This window comes from Capsicum annuum, chromosome 7 (genome assembly GCF_002878395.1).
Source record: "Capsicum annuum cultivar UCD-10X-F1 chromosome 7, UCD10Xv1.1, whole genome shotgun sequence".
NCBI classification, from domain to species: Eukaryota; Viridiplantae; Streptophyta; class Magnoliopsida; order Solanales; family Solanaceae; genus Capsicum; species Capsicum annuum.
The window spans coordinates 116,289,619-116,309,934 of NC_061117.1; the positions used below are offsets into that span (position 1 = coordinate 116,289,619).

General features: G+C 30.8%; 1 non-coding gene across 1 annotated transcript; it reads right to left on the bottom strand.

Moving 5' to 3' along the window:
- Nucleotides 1-19,840: 19,840 nt before the first annotated feature.
- LOC124886198 lies at nucleotides 19,841-19,946 on the bottom strand. Its single transcript, XR_007043284.1, has one exon. It is a non-coding gene; the product is annotated as a small nucleolar RNA R71 (small nucleolar RNA).
- Nucleotides 19,947-20,316: the final 370 nt, after the last annotated feature.

The following is a 20,316-nucleotide window of genomic DNA, read 5'->3' on the forward strand; positions in this document are numbered from 1 at the left end:
CTTTTTTATATTGGTTCAAAGTTTCTCGATATGTGGTAATTTATGGGGGTATGTACAAGGGTTTTTTTTGTGTGTTTGATATAAATGGTTTTTCAAATATCTTATTAATGTTCATGTTCTGATATGTTTGTCCACTAACTCATTTGCTTGTACCTACAATTATAGTTTGATAAACGTTATGGGTTTTATGGAGTGTCCCAACGTCTCCTTTTAGCTCTGGAATTTTGATGTCTTCCGAATGACATAGCTCTGCACACTGCTGAGTTAGCTGATTCATAGCTTTAGACTTTAGTTTAACTTCATTAGTCTTTCACTTTTCTATTTCATTACCCATATTGTCCATTTTCATTAAAAGGGTAGTTAGGGTTTTGAGTATTTTTTTTAAAGCATCATCTTCTGTTTTATCAATCAGTGTAGCTTTTTCTTGATATGTAAACTGCAATACCATTTTTGTTAGTACTAATTACTTCAATTGTAAATGTAAAATTTAATATATTTAATACTAGTCTCCGAATCTCTTTTGTTGTAACTGAATTTTGTATTTTCTTTGTTAACCACCAGCGTACCTGTGTATTATCTGTTCATACAATAAACTTGTTATATACAATATATGGCTCAAATTCTAATAAACATTTATATAATGAGCATAATTCTTTTCTATTTAGTTCACATTTTATTTCTGTTTCATTAAACGTGCCTGAGTAGTATCTACAATGATGTTCTAATTTTTCCTCCTCATATCTATATTTAAGTACTCGTCCATAAATATATTCACTAGCATCTGCTTCTACTATATATATAATTTTTTTATTTTCGTCTGGGAATTGTAATTTTGGTAACTCTTTACAAAGTATTTTTATTTTCTAAACTTTTTTTTTATCTTCTTCGTTGTAATTATATTCGACATCCTTTTTTAATTTTTTCTGTAATGGCTTTAGGTTTTCTGCTAATTTTGATATATATTCCCTTACTTGGTTTACTAATCCTAAAAATGATTGTAATTTCTTTTTTGTATCTAATTCTTCTTTTGAATTTATTATTTGTTGTACTATATATTGTTGTATTTTTACTTCACTTTTATCTATCTGTATTCCTAAGAACTCTATCTGGGTTTTCATAATTTCAGCTTTCCTTTCACTTAAACTTATTCCCGATTTTTCTATTATATCTGTAAATTGTTCTAATAATTTTAAATGTTCCTCTTTAGTTTTTGTATATAGTATTATATCATCTATGTATACTATACAATTAAGTAGTTGTTTAAAATAACTATCCATAAAGTGTTGGTATCTACCTAGTGCATTTTTATATCCAAATGGTAATACGTTCCATTCATAAAATCCTTGTGGTACCGTAAATGCGGGTAATTCCTTAGAATTTTCATCTAACTTTAAGTGGTAAAATCCTGATTTACAATCTAATATACTAAAGTAGTTATATCACTCTATTTTTCTTATTTTTAATATCTTATTTGGTATTTGGATAATTGTATGCATAGTTTTTGCATTTAAATTTCTATAGTCAATCATCATTCTACTTTTTCCTCTTTTTTGTTCACTATGTTTATTTACTATAAACGCTGGGCTATTCTGTTTACTATTGCTTCTTTGTATATACTGTTTTTCTAATAATTAATCTATATGCATTTTAAATTCTTTTAAGTCGTCAAAATTATATGTTAATGGGTTTTTGAGTTATTATACTATTTTTATCTATTAATTCAATTTTTATAATAGTTTCATGTTTTTCCCATCCTTTTAATAGATCTTTACTGTATAATTGTCTTCATCTTTTCTTTATTATTTCTACCTTATCTATTGAAAATATAGTTATTTCTTTTTTATTTATCGAAAATACAACTAGTTCTACTGTGTCTTTTGTATTTTTTATATTTTCTAACATTTGTGTAATTTTTTCACTTCCTTTTATCCAATCAGTTTTCTTTCTTATTTTATTAATAACTCTTTTTGTTCTTACTTTTTGTTTACATGGTGTTGTAAACCACCAATCTATTTTAGTTATTATATGTGGGTATAATTTATCTAAAAATGGTATTCCTAAAAGCATATCTTTTAATATTAGTTCATAATTATAGATTTCTTCTATTGTTATTATTTTATCCCATATCTGTATTTTTATATTTTTAGCTTTATATGTAATTAAACTTCCTTCATTATTAAATCCTCTGACTACTATTGGTGTTTTTAATTTATCTCATTTACTTTCTGGTAAACAGTTGTATCTACATAAGTTTGCTTCTACTCCTGTTTCTATCACAGGTGTTCAATACCTATTATAATATCCTTCTACTATTATTTTTACAAGTACATATATTTTCATATCATGTTAAAGCTCTTTTTATGAATAATCTTTCTTTATTATATGTTATAGATAATTGTGTATGTTCTATATTGTATGGTTTTACTTGTTCTAACCATTTTATTCCTAATATTATGTCTGCTTTTTGCATTTCTTCCTTTATTTCAAATTCTATTTTTATTTTTCTGACTCCTATTATTATTTCTTTTTTTGTCGTACCTTTAATGTTTATTAGACTCCTTGATAGATTTGGGCATATATTACTATTAGATTTTATTTCTTTCCTTTTTACTAGATATTCGCTATATAATTTTCTTCTTGTCCTATGTTTAAGAGTATTAAATATTCTTTTTCATTTATTGTTCCTGTTATATAATATTGATTTAAATTAACTGTTGAAGTTGTTGCATAACTTGTTCTTTTTTATGAGCTTGATGATTCTATTTTTTCATGAGCTCTTTTTGTACTTATTCTATCATTTATTATTTCTAAATCTTCTTCTATATCTATATCTTTGTAACTATAATCATTACTATCAATTGTTTTTACAAATTATTCGAAAGGATTTCTATTTGTATTTTATTAATTTCATTTTTTTCTATTATTTTATATTTTGTTGTTACTACATATAGATTTTTATATCTTACTGTAAATATTTTGCTTCCTAGGGTTAGTTTTATTCCTGTTATTTTCCAATATAATACTAATGATTTATCTATATTTTTATCTATTATTGCTACTGAATAATTCGCACTTATTATAAACTTAAATTTTTTGTATATTAAATTTCCTTTTATGTCAGTTATTATACTTTTTTCTATACGTTTTATGATTTTATCATCTGCTAAATATAATTTATTTGGTGTATCTATTCCTTCTCTAAAACATGTATTTATCAATATCTCTGTTCCTCCAAGGTGTGCATATTTTATTGGGTCTTTACTTTTTATATAGTTTATTTCTTGATTAATTATTTTTTTTGTTACTAGTGGTATACTTGCTCTACCTTTTGCATATATACAGTCTATTACATGTTCTTTTTGGCTTACTACGTAGTATTCTTCCTTTTTTCTACTAAATATATTTTTTATTATTGGCATTTTAAATATTTTTTCTACACTTAAGTCTAACTCTTTTCCTTTTATTTCATCAAATATATTATTATCAAATATTATTTTGTGAGCAGTTCCTTCTTCATTTAAATATTTTTCCTTTGTTATTATTTTTATATCTTCTTCAGTTATTTAGTTCATTTTATATTTTCTTCAGTCATTTGATTCAACTAAATCACTATTTATTTCATTATTTGTTTCATTCTCCGAAATTTCATATATACTATATTCACTTTCTAATTCATAATCTATATAATCTATCTGCATATATTCAGTATTTTCTATTTTTGTTTCTGATATTTTTTTCTTTTTTGGGTTTTTAGGCATTTTACAATCTCTAGCTAAATGTCCTAATTTCCCATAATTATAATAAGTACATTCTTTTATAGATTTATTTTTCCTATATGGTCTTTTATGTTAATAATTTTTTACATAATATCTTTTTCTTGGTTTCTTATATTTATATTTTGATTTTTTGTATTTCTTTTATTTCTTACGTCTTTTTCTTTTCTTATAATATCTTTCTTTACATCCAAATTGAGGTGCTATTTTATCTTTGCAACATGCTAAATTTCTCATTAATGTTTTTTCCATTTTTATTTCTTCTCTATATTTTTCACATAGATTTCTATACCATTGTTGTAAAAATTTTATTCTTGCTCCTAGGGTATCTACTATTTTTGCTTCATCCCAACTCTTTATTATTTTTGAATTAAATGGTTCAGCTAATTTGCTAAAATATAATCTTCTTATTTCTTTCCTTTCCTCTATATTATATGTTCCCTTATAGTAGTACTCTTTAAATGTGCACGTATATTCATCTATATAACACATATTACATATTTCTAATTTTAACATTAAATTCCTATTCGTATCTTTTTCTTTATTTTGTTCTTCTTCTGTTGTTATACTGCTAAATTCATCTCTTATAGGTACTTTATATTTTTTCAATATTTCTGTTGGTGATATTTTGGTAGTTGTTGATGTTCCTTCTGTTTTATTATCAGATCTTAATACTTTTTTACTTGCTTCGGCTAGGTTTAAAAATCATAATTTTATTGTTCCTATTAATGTCCTTTCTATATATTCTGGTGTATTTTTTGTATCTATATTATTATCTAATAGTTGTTTTGATATATATCTTGCCCATAATTGTATTATTTTATTTGTGTCTATTACGTAGCCTAAATCTAAAAAATTATAATTTTTATTAATTATTTGTTTTGGTGTCCATTTGTTATATTCATTTTTTAGGTTATATTTTTTAAACTTATCTTTATAATAATATGTAGGATTTCTTATTTCTGATGTACTAGGTATTATGTTTTCATCGTCTTCTTTATGAAGAGTATTTATTTCTGTGTTTGTATTTTCTAAGTTTTCTTTATTAATTACTTCTTGTTTTTCATTAATTTTTAGTTTTCATATGTTTCTAGAATTTCTGTATATGTTTCACTACCTTCCGAATCATAATTATCTATTTCTTCAGCATCTATTGTATTTATTTCTAATTCACTGGTTTTTGATTCTTTATTTTTTATTTCTAATTTTTATTTAAATTGATTTTTCTCGTTTAATAATTTTTGTTCTTTATTTTTTTCTTCTTTTTCTTTCTGCCTTTTTTCATACAGGTCTTTTAGTATTTGTAGTTCTTTTTGTAATTCAGAAATCCTACTATTTTTAGTTTCTTCTATTTTTTATATTTCTTCTGTGGTTTGTTGTTTTATTTTATCTATTTCTTTTTTCCTATCTATTTCTTCGTTTTCTCTTTCTATTCTTACCATGACTGCCAACTTATCTTTTAATTTTAATTTTTCTTTTCCTAACATTAAATATAAATGTTTACCTATTTTCTTATATCTTCTTTCTAAATTAGAGAATACTATTTTTATTCTTAATCCTTCGTGATTTTCATATGTTTTTTCATCTATTATAAATTCTTTTTTGTTCATTTTATTTAAACGTATATAGATTATGTTGATATATATATTCTAGACTATCTATTGTTGATTCTAAATTTGATATTTCTTTGTTTTGTGCATTAATTGAGTTTTTACTAACTCCGATAATTATTTTATACTGTAGTCTTTCTATCCTTATTTTTAATTCTTTACGTTTTTCAGATATTATTTGTTTTAATTCTTTATATTTTTGTAATTTTTGTTCGTTATTCATCTAAGCAATATTGATAATATTTTTGGTGGATATCTAAATCTAATTTTATCATAATTAATAAATTAATCTAATAGATCCAAATCTGTACTACTTTCGTAACTTTAAACAATATAGGCTCTGATACCAATAGAAGCGGGGTGCGAATAACATGAATAAATTAATTTTTTGTAAGAACAATACAATATAAACATTTTAAGATCTTCTAACATGTGCAAGAAAATTACTCAATGTAGACAAACAATAGATTACAAGTTTGAGATGGGTTAGAGGTAGAAAGGAAAAAGAGTATAGTACATATATCAAAATATAGTTTACTTGAGTCACACTATTACACAAGTAAACATCAAAGTCAATTCCACAAATAAATTCTTATCACTTTCTCTAACATCTTCTTATCTGATATGTGTCATTAATTTATTTGAAAATTAGTATGTTGAAAGGAAAATATTAGAAAAATTATTCAATTCTTTCTACAATACAAATTGATTTTTAGAGATGATTAAGATTATTTTAGCAATACTTTTCATAGTGATAAACATTGATGATTCATATATCTAGATTAAAGGTGTTCCTCGTCTGTGAAGTAGCGATAAGTCTCGCTGCACCAGCATATTGCCAATCAAATTTAAAATTTATCTTATTTTAACCATTAGTCTCTACCAATGGCTATTATTATGTTTCTAGCCCTTAATATGCTTTGTCATGGTTGATTTCATGGCAGATTTGCATCATGTTGTGTGTTGATCATGGTCCTTGTGTCTTTGGTGCACACAATTTCATTGTAACTACAAGGGATGGAAAAGATCTAGTTTCCTACCTTTTTTGGTAAGATGTTACAGCTGGTAAGATTTTAAAAAAAATAAGGGTTTATTTTCTTTACTTTCTAAGAACGATATCTTATTCATTACCTTGGACATAATTTTTTATGTTTGATCAATCAGTTTGGAAGGGTTGCGAGGTCAATATATGAAATTTTAATACATGATCCAAGGTATTGGTAAGATTTAGGAAAATTAATATGTTGCTGGTGTAATTGCTGCTACATTTCGTTGTCCTTAAGATGTTATTAATACTAGGTTGGATATTCATGGACTACCGAAGCTAGGAAATTCTAACATCAGAGGTAATGCCTTGTGTTATTCCCATTGATCTGCTTAACTTATTCTAACTAGGAGGAGTTCCATGGCATGTATAGAGGCATTCTCCAATAGTTCTAGCATTACATCAAACTGGGCGGTGAGTCAGGTTATTTTACAAGTCTAACTTTTGCATTGCACTAACTTCTGGTTATGTAGTCTCTAGGTTGTTTACTGTGAAGCTCATGTGTCTGGTTGTTATTGATAAATACAAGGACAACCAATACCTTATCAAAAAAATAATGGATAGCTATAAGGATGGGAAGTTTGAAGTTTATAGGCTCTCACTTTAAAAAATCGATATCCAGTTATTCCATATGCCCTATTCAATTCTAGATAATACGATATTTTGAGTATTGACTGTCAACCATTTCACCACCAAGGTATATTGAAAGTGAATCATGTTCCATAAATATGATATCTATCTTGTGTGGTGTATAAATTATACAAGACATAAGATAACATTACCTTTATAAAAAAGAAGAAGACAAAAGCTTGAGATGGCCCTTGACTTAATTGAGAAATAAGAGCTAATGGTTTCTGTTCGAAAAGGTAAACCATGATCTTCAAGAAATATGTTCAACTTTCTTCCTCCTTATTTCAAGAATGATATTGAGCATTTTGCTCCACCTTACTGTAGATATTTACATATGACCCAGGAATCATCATCTCATCTAGCATCCACAATCGTGAACTTTTGGATCACAAGGTATTTACTATTGTTTTTTGATCCTATCTGATATTGGGTTCCAAAATTATTGACCATTAGTTCTCCGTGTTTTCGGTAGTAGAATTCCACTGTTCTTTTAGTATGGTTTTGTTTCAACTTGCTTTTCTAAAGTAGTTTATTGTTTTTCTCCCTGAAAATAGAAAGCCAAATATGAGGCACATTTAAATCTGAAAAATATTTGGAAGCTATTGAACATTATAATGCTGCTATATCCTATCGTTTTGAGTCGCATCTTTTTTCAGCTCTTTGTTTCTGCAATTAAGCTGCTGCTGACCATGCTCTAGGGTAAATTGTTGACGTCATTGTAGGTTGCAGTCTTGCCAATTCTCTTGACAAGAATTACACAAAGGTTTGTTTACAAGCATGTTTCAAGTAGACTTTTGGTTTTCTATTCCTAGCTATCTCCAATATTCCCAGTAGGGATATTATGAGCAGGAACTTAATAGATCTGAATGGTAATGAGCAAGAACTTAATAGATCTGAATGGTTACAATCTGTAAAGAATTATTAGATGGAAGAAGTTTTAAGACTCCCAGATAATAATGGTATCATGTAACATTGAATTTTGTAACTTGGCTTAATTATTTGGTTTCTCTCAGTAGTTTGCTGATTTGAGATTGCATCTTATATTACCTTGCGATGCAAAAGTTCATGGCCCTAGACACTGCCACTATTCATTTCATTTTGCACATTCTATTGCTGCATGACATGGCCCTAAAAATCAAATGAATTAGAAAGAGAGAAAAGTTAGCACTTGTCAAAGAGATCCATAAAATTTAGTTAATTGAGTACAGCTTTTGTGAGTTATTACACACGTTAGTTGAGGTAGTTTGATTGATATTGTTATGATGAGGATATTTTACATTGAATGAGGATTCTGTTTAAAATTGAATTTTTACTATACAGGTTAGTTGGAGTTTCATTAATTATTTGGTGTATTCTCTTTTACCTTAAATTATTGCAAGTTATCCATTATTTGTCTAATTATGAAAAAATGAATGGAATTTGGTCATGTTTTTAGTCTATTATGTTGTATTATTCGTGATACTATATTAATACATGATGTATGTTGATTTATTCTAACTTTTAATTTAATTTTGAATGAATAGGAAAATGCGAGTGATCCAATTTAAAATGGTGTCAATTCGACATATTGAAGTGAAAGATCAAGATTTTTTGAGCATTTATAATGTTTCAAATTACATTTGGTGTTGTGGAATTTATTGTTAGTGAATGTCTGGAAATAATTTTTATTACATAATACAAGACATGTTTCTTTTTCAAGTTATTCCAAATTTATGCATTTGAATTATTGTTTTTATATGCTCTGACAATAGTTGAGTGTTTAAGATCAAATACATAGTATAATAGTGTGTAAAATAAAATTATGGCAGTACAGACTACACTCTGCAACGCGCGATTTGGATTAGTCAGGGCTTCAATGCGGGCACTGGATGGGAGACCAAAAAATAAATATTGCTATAGAAGGGGGAGCAAAGGCCATACTTTTCAAGTATGCAATATAACTATACAGGCAACGCTTGAAAAATGTAGTTAAGGTCTTGAAAAGTGTTGCTATATGAAGTGTTAAAAGTGTGGACTTTGTACATCATAGGCCACACTTTTTAAGTGTAGCTACTTGGGCAACACTTAAAAATCATGGCCTAAAGTCAAAGGTTACGCCTCTTTAGCCCACCTGCTATAAAATGTTGCCTAAAATAAAAAATGTGGCCTTTATTCAAAGGCCACAATTTTTGATAGTTTACGCCGCCCTTTTGAGGGGTGGTTGAAGGCCTAAAATGTCCTTGTCACTCATGTTGTGGCCAAGTTGACCCTAATGCTTACATTATTGGAAGTACCTTAGATACTATGGTTGAATTAGGAGTAATGTTGGGAAAGACCTTTAACTTAGGACTATGGTGACTTGCTATAAATGTAAGAATAGATTTAGATACATTAGCCTAGTCCCAGGTAGAAGTTGGACTTAGAATATATTTGGTGAATTAGAAGGGGGTTCTTGACCCACCTTAAGCTTATATCGATATAGTTCTCTTAAAGACCTTAGACGACTACTAAATTCCTAGGAAATGCTCCCTTGAAAACATGTTGACTAATTTGAGTAATTATATCATGGTAATGACATTAGAAATGATGTATATGGTTTGTTGACTAAATTACCATACATACTATGAGTAACTATGACTTATGATATCAATTAAGTCCATGTCTATGCTATCATGTATGCCATAAATTAAGCCATTGTTTTGGACTTGGGCTATGTTATTACTCATGTTTATTAATCAAACTAGTAACCAAGCTTGAAAGCCCTCATATTACTAGTATTGTGATTCATGATGCTAATGATTCTAGAAGGCATGCTTATTGGCTACATGGGAAATTATGTTGATAATTATGCTTGACACCGGATGATAATTATAATACTCAAGTTACATATGTATATCTATTGATAAATTGACATAGAAGATGAGTTTTGAGTATAAGAGGTATGCTCTTCTTTACTTTTCCTTTAAGTTCATATACTTTAGCTCTCGTGGGGCTTGTCATTTACTTTAGCCCTCCTGGGGCTTGTTGTTTAATTTAGCCCTTATGGGATTGTAATTTACTTTATCCCTCGTGGGCTTATTCTTCCCTATTTATATAAATTTTTCTTTTGATGTGATGATATTGATACCCGATAAGACCAAAAGATAATGTGATGATATTGATACCTGACAAGGCTGGGGGATGATGTGATGATATTTATCCTTATCAAGGTCGGGGGATGATTTGATGATATTGATATCTGGAAAGGCCAAAGAATGATGTGATTGTATTGATATCTGACAAGGCCATATGATGGTTATTTAATGTGCCTATATGTACGTCTATCGATTCGAGTCCGGCTAGCCCTATGTATGGCAATTGTATTCTCATATGTATATACAGTTGTTATTATGTAATATGTGTAGAATGTTGACATTGGGATACCAATTGTAGCCTACTAGTGTTAAATCCATTCAAAGTGGTGTAGTTAATGATTAATGATAACTAAGGATTAGTAATGACTATTGTTTAATTGTTTAATCAAGACTAATAGTTAAATGTGAAACTAGTTGGAAAATGAGGATTCACTTAGTGAGTAGCAATGGTATTAAATAATGGTTAGCTAAGAAGTATTGTCTACTAAAATGATTATGTGGTGAATAGTTGCGTAATAGATGACTATAATTAAATAATAATGATCCTTGCTATCTAATAAGTACTAGCTAATAGTTGTTGATGATACATAGCTAATGATGGTAATTGCATAGAATATGGTGATGTGGTCAATGTTGGTGACAAATGGGAGTACGATAAAATGTCCAATAGATGATAAATGTGATGTATGGTTGAATAATTATGAGATTTAGATGTGTTGTTGGTTAAATGCCTTATTATTATGTCTTTTAGTTGTACTCTCCTATAGTATGGGATGCAGTGATGAGATCTTTACTTTATGCACTAGTTGGCGAATGGCCCCCAACTTGTTACTTATGTTTACTTGTGTGTATGCCTTGTGATGTGTTATGATTCTAAATTGTCTAATTTTTATGCACGACATTTTTGGTTTGTGTTGATGCCATATGTTATTCTGTCATTTTGGTTTAATTACTTGTTATTTACAGTGATAATAGAGATGATTCGGGTTTAATTCTGTACCTTAACTTAGGTTTATCTTTCATTATATCATCTTTATATCATGATGTAGCTCTATCGACCGATGATGCCTACTGGACACCCGTTGCTTTGGTACTCATACTACAATTCTATACCTTTTTGGTGCAGATCTGAGTACTAGTTATTGTCGTTGATTCAAGTTTGTGCAGAGTCATCTTTTGGAGATAAGGTGAGCTCATGGAGTTCGAGTCACCCATTTTCCCTCTATCTTTTACATTCAGTCTCTGGTATTTGGGACAAATGTATTGGTTGTACTTTAAGTATTTCGGATTGTATTATTGACATTAGATGCTTTTGTACTGTCTGTACTAGGTTGTGGCATTGGTATCTTATGATGACTGCTTATCTATATTGGAACACAATGTTTCATTTTAACTTGTGTTCATTAAATTTGGCCTATGTTGGCATTTCTTACTAAATTAACCCATTGCGATAGCTTTGGGTTATGGTATTAGAGTACCTACTGACGAGATTTAGTAGGTGCCATCATGACTTGTAAATTGGGTTGTGACATTGCACTTATCATTCCCCTTTTATAGTCTAACAAACAAGCCATTGGTAATTTTTGTCCAAGGTGATCAATCAAACGAATAATTGTAAGCAAGAAGAAATAAATAACTCAATTTATAGAAAACAAAATATGGTTATCAAGCCATCTTTCATGTTTAACCACAACCCTAGAAATTAAGAGGTTTAGCTTCTCATGAATCTCTTTAGAAGAAGAGATTTCATGATTTTACAAGACAAAATAAATAATATAATAAAAGAAATAAATTAGACCTTGTTCTTGATGTTTTCTCTAGCTTTCGTCTTCCCCGAATCAGTTGTAATTGTGTAAAAATATGGGATGTTTGTATATATAGAGTTTATGAAACCATATAATGCAAAAAACCTATCTCATTTGGGTTAGTACTGAGCCCTGCTCATGCCACAGCCTAAAAGCATAGCTGCGGTGCAATGCACAATTTTTTTTAGTGATCTTTTGATCTTTGAGCCACCCTTTAATTTGGGTGAGTGGTAGAAGTGCTTTAGCTAAAAAATTCAAAATCATCCATAAGTTGCGCCACTAGCTTGCTTTGCAGCAATAGCATATGACTATATTAAATTGATTATTTTTCACACGTTTTGCAAAGCGTTGTGATGTTGATTTTTTATTGGTTTCTTTTGTTTTTTTGGTGCTCTTTTTATTCTTGTTAAAGCTCTATATACCTTAATACACTCCTATATAAATAAATCATGAAACATAAGTATAAATCACATCAGTAAATCTCAAGATGACACCAAAAAGAGAACAAATGCAATGCAAAAGACATTAAAATGATGTGGTTGTTAGCCTCATAACAATAGCCATGATTACTAAATGAGAAATTGTTGTTAGGGATGTGTAATGACCCTCAAGGTCATTTTCTCTATTCACGTGCATTTCTGGTATTTCGAGCCTTCTCATAGCTACTATAAATCATTTATGACTTGACAGAACTATCAGTTTGGTTATCAAATAGTTTATTTGAATTTTAAGCTCATTTCCCTATTTTAGAGCTTTTGTTATTAAGGAATTGGTCTCGAACCAAAACTCCTAGTAAATAACCTCAGATAAGGATTTTGACAAGGCTTAGCTTTGAAACATTTATTTTAGGTTAGATACCCTTGGTTCAGGTCTCAAGGCCTTCAAAATTATTTTAGGCTAGTGTGCGAAATATATGAAAAATAGAACTATAGGTGTGGGCCAAATATTTAGTTGAAACAATCTTGAATAAACGTTTTGATGGTTCTAGCCCAAATATCAAATTTAGTATGGATTCATAGATCGTTTATACGAATGAGATTCTAAATGAATCCCGAGCACCTAGTTGAAGTCTATTTTAGACTTAGCAAATCTGGTGCATGGCACCATCTAGTTCAATCGGTTAAGCGGTGGTCAGTTATGCGACCATGGGATTGCTTTAGTGATCGACCTTGGACCTAACCCAACCACTTAAGTGATGGCCTTTTTTCTTAAGCGAAGGTCGATTATGTGGTGCTCTACCACTTAAGCAAAGGTCTGATATTTATGGTGGATCGCTTAAGCGATCACTTCACTACTTAAGCAATCATTGAGTTGACTAAGTGAAACCCGGGTATTGTTAAATCCCCTTCTTCACCAAAATTTCTCATTCATTTCACTTTTATTTTCTCACTAAGTTGAGAGCTTGAAGAGAGGAATGACTAGGGAATCATCAACGAAGCTCAGGTAAGCTATCCTAACACTCTTTGGTTATTTCCCATAATTTTTTTTATCGATTTGCATCCTATTTCATGGAAAATTCTTAAAAATCAGGTATTTAAATTCCTAGATCATAGGGGATGAATATGCACCATTTGTGCTTAGCTTTTGAGCACACATTTCTTGTTTTTCGAGTGACCTCATGATAGATATAATTTTGAATTTTGTTTATGGTCCCCGCAGACTTGTTCTTGATCTGAATTCCGACTTGACCCTTTATATAGAAATATGTGTCTCATTTCACTCCTAATAACGTTTAGGTTAACATTTTGATATCATGGTGGAATTTTGGGATCATGGAGCAAATGCAGATAATTTATGGTGATTCAAGGACTTCTAGTTCAGCAACAATATAGGATTCGGTCTACTCTTTTTCATGAGATAGTGTGTCATATATATTGCATGTTAGGTAAGGATGTTAGGATATGATTATGGGTTGAACACCATGACTTAGCCAAATTTCAAAGTTAGGGGATAGAAGGGTGAATCAACCCTTAATATGAAATTTATACCTATAGGATCCTATTACCATTGGTTCTAGCATGCTAGACATAGTTTAGGCTAAGTAACTCTTTAGTATAAGGGTTCCTACTTGACTCAATGGATTATCACGGGATTATGACAGTTTCCCAGTTTATGCTATTATTGTTATGCCAATTGTATATTATTGGGCCCTAGGCCGTAATTAAGAGATTAATTGAACTCTAGGTGAGTGATTTATACATATAAAGAATGTAACCATAATCTATGGAGATTTAATACATTCATTCTCAATTAAAAGTACGATTCCAACTAAAATCATGGTTTTACTACTATTTTGCCAAAAAGCAATTTAATCCCACTTTTCATTTTTAAAATAGATTCTTTCATGACGGGAATCATACCACCTTAATGGATGATTTACGAGTTTTTGGAACTAAAAATGACGTTTTGTAATTTTAACTTAGATTGATTCTGGTCCATGGTTTTATTATTTGAGGTGGATTTACACACCTCAGTGTTTTATCTACGCTTAATTAGTCTTGTTTTGAGGATTTATCTTGTGCTTAATGAGTAAATCTTGAGATAATTGAGCATCAAAGTGTTAAAATACCTGATTATAATGTTTAAGGTGTGTTTCAAACAAGTTTATAATCAATTCGGTCAGTTTGAGTTTAGACGAGGAAACTAGTGTTACTAGCTTGAGTTATGTTGTTCTAGTAGTTCTCGATGGATTCTAGTGTGCATAATAAGTTACTAAGGTTATAGGTGTGTAATTATGTGTGGAATAAATTTTCTTTATAGTTTTGAAGTTTCAATTGAAACAACACAAGAAGCAAAACACTAAGTTAAAGATCAAATGGACAAAACTAGTAGTCATAACTTAAGTTACAAGTTCATCGTCTTGGAATGTATGTTGTTTTGAACTATACTTCATTGTATTTGGTGATATATGATGCATGGCTAGTTTATCATGATGATAAAAAATCTGGAAATCAAGTTAAAACAACACCATGAAGCTTGGAAAGGATGGACAAGCACTTGACAAAAAATGGATGCTTTGAAGTCATTGGCGTGCCAGGACTATAGGCACAACATTAGGTCTATTCAACGCCCTTTTAAAATTTATGGATGACAAATTACAGTGTTCCTACATATTTGTTTACATGTCACTCTGCCTACATGATGCAATATTGGTGTGGCTCTCCTTTAAGTCAAAATCGACAATTATTGTCCAAGTATAAATAGGACACTTAGTTATTGTGTTGGACACCTTGGAAGACCTTAGAACTTGAAGGGAGAATGAGAAAACTTCAATGAGGTTTTTTTATCTCTTTTCTTTAGTTTGTTTATTTATTTTAACATGGATTATACTGCTGGGATTCTTGTTACGTCTATGAGCATCAAAACACCTTTTTTAGGGGTTAAGGCCAAGAGCATGAATACTATTATTTTGAATTTATTTGGTGTGGTTGATTATCATGTTTGGTTTTTTTTTTATCCTTGTTATTACTATTTTAAGGATTCATAGCCCTTAGAATACATGCTATAACTTTATCGTGAATTTGGAAGGATGAATGGTAGAGTAGAATGTGGGATGAATAGAATAGGATCCTAATCTTCATAGAATGATGTAATGATTTGTACTTACAATAGGAGTATACATAAGTTCCCTATTTGGTTCACGTATGGGATGAATACAAAAGCACTTAGCTTAGTTCTCATAACCCCACTCAATGATATACTTGTGGGGGTTAAGTTAGATAATCGATTAAAGGTTCTAAAGTCCAAAGTCGTATCATTGATCCTGCAAACGAAAAATGAAGATAACTAAACTAACCAATGAAGTTCTATAGCATAAAATGATTGTTCATAGTGCGTTGACTCTGGGTTTCTCTCCATTGATTATCCAAGAACTTTAATTTACGACATTATTTTAGTTTGCATTATGGTATAACTTTAAAACTCTTTTGGTTATGTCGCAATTGATTAATCTTATTAGTGAACTAAGCTTGGATAGTTTTTAACACAAGTCTTTGAGGAATCGATATTCGGCTTTTTATTAGGCCACTGTATTACTTGGTGAGACCATGTACACTTGTGTGTACGCAATTGGTTTTTGGCGCCATTGTCGGGGACTTGTAATTTGGAAACCAGTCATAGTTTTTGTTTTTCTTTTTGATCTCATTGGTACTTTTCACTTGGTCTTGGTTTCTGAATTTATAGTCAACAGGTTAACAAGTAAGTATGGAGGCAAGGGACTGGGAATCGGTTGAACTTGACCTCAAGCCTGAGGAATGCTTTTACCAACAGAGGAGATTAGAAGTCCTTATCTATCGTATCCCATAAATTTACGAGGAATAATAAAATCCTGCACCGATGGCTGAGGATTCACCATCCCGCAGGACATTTTGAAAAGTGGAAATTATACTTGGGACTAATGTGACCTCCACCATTCTAAGATCGACGCCATGAGGCAGATTAGAATTGATGTAGAATATGTTGTAGCTTCTGCACAATAGTAAATAGTTTACTGGTCTATCATACAAAGATCCACAATTCCACCTAGAAATTTTTTTGGAGATCAGTGACACATTCATCCATATGGGTGTGCCAACTGATTATATGAGGCTGACACTCTTCCCCTTTTTAATTTTGGGGAAAATAAAAAAGGGTTGAATGATAAGCCATCAAGTTCAATTACAACTTGGGATCCTAAGCCCGAAGAATCCTCATCTGCTTTTTCCCATCTGTCAAGACTACAAGGCTATACAGTGAGATTTTAAGCTTCAAGTAGAGGCCAAATGAGAACCTATTCCCTAATTGGGAGAGATTTAAGTCTCTTCTTTGGGACTGTCCACATCATCAACAGTCCAATGAGGTACCAGCTCACACTTTTGTTGAGGCATTTGACCATAATACAAAGATTTTATATATTCATCTGTAGGTGGTCAATCATTGGAAAAGTATTATGATGAGCTATACACTTTGTTGAACAAAATTTTACAAGGATATCTGAGTTGGTATGGTGATACCTCAAGGATTTTAGTGAAAAAGGTTATGGGAATGATGAAAGTTGATAGCATCACCGCCTTTGTTGCCTAACTTTTAGCTATGCAGAATAAGACGTTGACTCTATTCAACAAGTTTGGTATGCTACAGATCAGACATAGGTTAATATAGTGTAGCAAACCCCATCATTGGTGTGAGATTTGCGGAAATAGTGGCCACTCTGCAGATATATGTGATACCAATACCAATTCCATCAACTTTGTGGGAAATGCAAAAAAGCCAAATCATGGTAATGACTATAATCAAAAGTGGTAGACTCAACTAATGTATCTTGGGGGCAATAACTAGCAACAACAGTTTCAGCAGTAGTTGCATAATACTCAGGCCAGTAACATTGAAGAGGCTCTGAAAAAGATTTTGGCCCATCAAGAATAGATGGCTGCTAAAATAAAAAAATTAGCAAATTGCACAAAAACACTTAGAGTAGCAAGTGGGGAAACTGGTATAGGCACATAATATAATGCCTTAAGATGGTTTTCCAAGTAATAATGAACCTCCAAAACAAGTAATGACAATCACTTTGAGGAGTGGTAAGATGAATGATAGGCCTCAAAAGATAAATAAGGAGGTATATACAGAGTTGGTCCCTTAACCAGTTGCAGACAAAGTTGCTGAACATTTGGGAAAGTTTGAGTACCCAAAAACAAAATTTGTTGAGATGGAAATAACACCACCACGACTCCCACAATGGTTCGAGAAAGAAAAGGAGGATGCATGCTTCAAGAAGTTTTTTGACACATTAATAGAACATCAAATTAACCTTGGTTTTTAGATGTTTTGCAAGGAATGTTGAAGTGTGCTACATACTTGAAAGATGTGGTGACTAATAAGCTAAATCTATGAGATATAATAACGATGGCATTGACAAAGGAATTCAACTCTATGGTAGTGAAAAATATGCCTGAAAGCTTAAGGACCCAGGGAGTTTCACCCTTCCTGTTGTTGAGTTGCAAATTTTCCACTTATTTATATAAAAATTCTTGTATTATATAAGGATTTAATAGCATAAATAAGACTAATTCTTCATTAAAATGCATTAATATCTAGTTTTTATGATTTTAATAGTGAATGTGATGAAAAATAAGTTGAGATAAATCTGGAAGAGAAGAAAAGTCAGCAAGAGAAGTAAAAGGCTAAAGATTAGACAACCCTCAGGTACCACAATCACATCCCGAGGTTCGTGTGACCTCTTTATGTGATAGCTATGGGATGAATTTCTTTGTCTGTCCATAATCACGACAAAAAGAGGGCAATCACAATAGGTTGTGAATTCTTCAATGGCAGAATTGGAATTTCATAGAGTTGAATCCCAAATCATAAAAGGCAAAACCCTTTCACATTTTTGGAATCATCTTTCATCCAATTTTCAGTTTTGGAGAGGAAAAATAATTTATTTTTGAGTTAAGAGAACAATTTGTTAATTTGATTCCAAGTAATTTTGATTGTAAATTGAGATGGATGTTTGGGTTTTCTCTTACTTGGATTATCATGGATCAATTGTATGCCTATTGGGTATATCTACTCTCTTTAATGTCATGAGTAGCTAAATTAATATCCTGGGTTTATGTTTGATTTGGTAGTAAATTATGTGTGGGTGTTGATTGTTAGAACACATAATTAGTTAATAGTGATGGGCTTTGATTTTACTCTATGTTTGAATTGAGAATTATGGGTGAAAAACTCTATTGCCTTGTATCCTATATCATCCTTGAAAGAGGGGTATGGGTGAAGAGTGATTGCAAACAATACCTTGAATTAGCTTCTTTGTTAGCTCTATCATATAAATAAGGGTGTTAGTTAAATTGGCTATGTTCATAAGCATTTTCATAGAAATAAGGATGTTATGTTTGATGTCATGGATTAGTAAACTTTCCATGCTCATAAGGTATTTAAAAGAATCCATGAGTGAAATTTAGTGTTTTATCAAAAGGTTAACACTAAGAGCCCAAATTTAGCCTACCTAAAACCCTTAGCCCTGATTACCCATGCATGAACACTACTTAGGAGAAAATAACCCCAAGATATCTCTTAATTTGGTAAATTAATAATTTTTTGATCTCTTACTAGTGTGGTTTGGTGATTGTGTTCAATAATTTTTTATATTTAAACCCCCAATTTACCTTTATGTTTATTTTTAGTTTTGCATTATGGGTTAACACATAGTTGACTCTCAATACATGTAGGTGTTGAAACCTAGCTTACACTCCTTGAGGATTCGACCCCGGCTCTTGTTAGGTATTTATTAACAACGATTACCTTGTAAATAAATGATGGTGTAAGTTGAGCATTATCAAGAAATGGCATCGTTGCCAGGGAGTAAAGCTTAGTTTTCACTATGGCGGTGTTGTTAGTGAACTTGGGTTAGGTATGGTGCTTTGTTTACTTTATTTGTTGTTTTTATATTTTAATTAGGTGACCTTAACAACATCCATATTGCAAAGATCCAACATGGGAGAGATAGTAGCTCTTTTCATAGGAATATAGGAGATATCGATTATCCTTATGACAAAAGTTGTGCTAGTGCTATCCGCATCCCACCGGCGGAAGAGAAGGGAGAATTTCATGTCACTAGTGCAATTCTCAATATACTTTAAATGAAAGGTCTATTTGGGGGTCAACCACATGAATGTGTGAATTTATATTTGAAAAACTTTATTGACGTCTATTTCTATTTTAATATTGCCAATGTATCTCAAGAGTCCATCTGATTTCCCATTTTCTTTGGCAGGAAAGGTTGTTTTGTGGTTGATATCTCTACCCTTTGGGTCTATTATGCCTTGGGTCGAGCGTATGGAGGCCTTTTTGATTCCATATTTCCTGCTTTCTATAATGCTACAACTAAGGGATGGAATTACAAATTTTCATCAATTTAGTGATGAACCCTTATATGAAGTGTGGCAAAGGTTCAATGAGAAAATCATGCAATGCCCAAACCATAAAGTTCTAGAGAAGATGATTTCCCAAATACTTTATTGGGCATTAGACCAATTTAATAAATCTGTTGTTGATAACGAATTCAGAGGGTTTATTGTCAAGTTGTCTTATGGGGTTTTATCGAATTTGTTGAATCAAGTGATTAAGCTATATAGAGGTTGACACACAAGAGATTTTGAGGTAGTAGTGGGGGATCCCTCCACAACTTTTATGGGTCATATATGTACAAAATAATAACCCAATTCAACATTCTTACTCAACATGTGATAGGGACCAGTTTTTGAATGGTTAATGTCGTTATTTCCAAAAGTACTAGGATGCATGAAAACAAAGAAAAAGAGGAAATTGATGAAGAAATAAGGTTTTTCTCAAATAAGT